General features: G+C 70.5%; 1 protein-coding gene across 3 annotated transcripts in view; it reads right to left on the bottom strand.

The window, feature by feature from the left end:
• Xpot (exportin for tRNA) overlaps window positions 1-234 on the bottom strand; it is a 74,784-nt gene that overhangs the window by 37,063 nt on the left and 37,487 nt on the right. The window contains exon 1 of one of the 3 annotated variants that reach the window (XM_010644524.3): window positions 61-228. The exons of 1 other annotated variant lie outside the window; for it this stretch is intronic. The gene's annotated coding sequence lies outside the window, so the exon portion shown is untranslated. Of the gene's footprint in view, window positions 1-60; window positions 229-234 lie in introns of those variants that run through there. One more of the 3 variants, XM_010644528.3, reaches the window with a different exon arrangement.

The following is a 234-nucleotide window of genomic DNA, read 5'->3' as shown; positions in this document are numbered from 1 at the left end:
CTCGAAGCCTCGCGCGGACAGAGCAGAGTCCGGGTCCCGCCGCCCCCAGCCTCGAGTCACCTTCCCTATCACTCCATCTCGCCTCTCCGCCTGCACACCCAATGGCTGGTCAGCCGGGTGGAGCGGCGCCACCAGCAAGGAGCGGAGACAGCGGCCCTGGTCCTTGTCGCCGTAGTCGTCCGCCACGGCCGCAGCGATAACGCCGGAGACTGAGCGGGCTGGGGCCGCGCGCTT

This window comes from Fukomys damarensis, unplaced genomic scaffold (genome assembly GCF_012274545.1).
Source record: "Fukomys damarensis isolate Sample0158 unplaced genomic scaffold, DMR_v1.0_HiC HiC_scaffold_15, whole genome shotgun sequence".
Classification (NCBI taxonomy): domain Eukaryota; kingdom Metazoa; phylum Chordata; class Mammalia; order Rodentia; family Bathyergidae; genus Fukomys; species Fukomys damarensis.
Note: the sequence above shows the minus strand (reverse complement) of the source record. Positions and strands in the feature narration are given on the sequence as shown.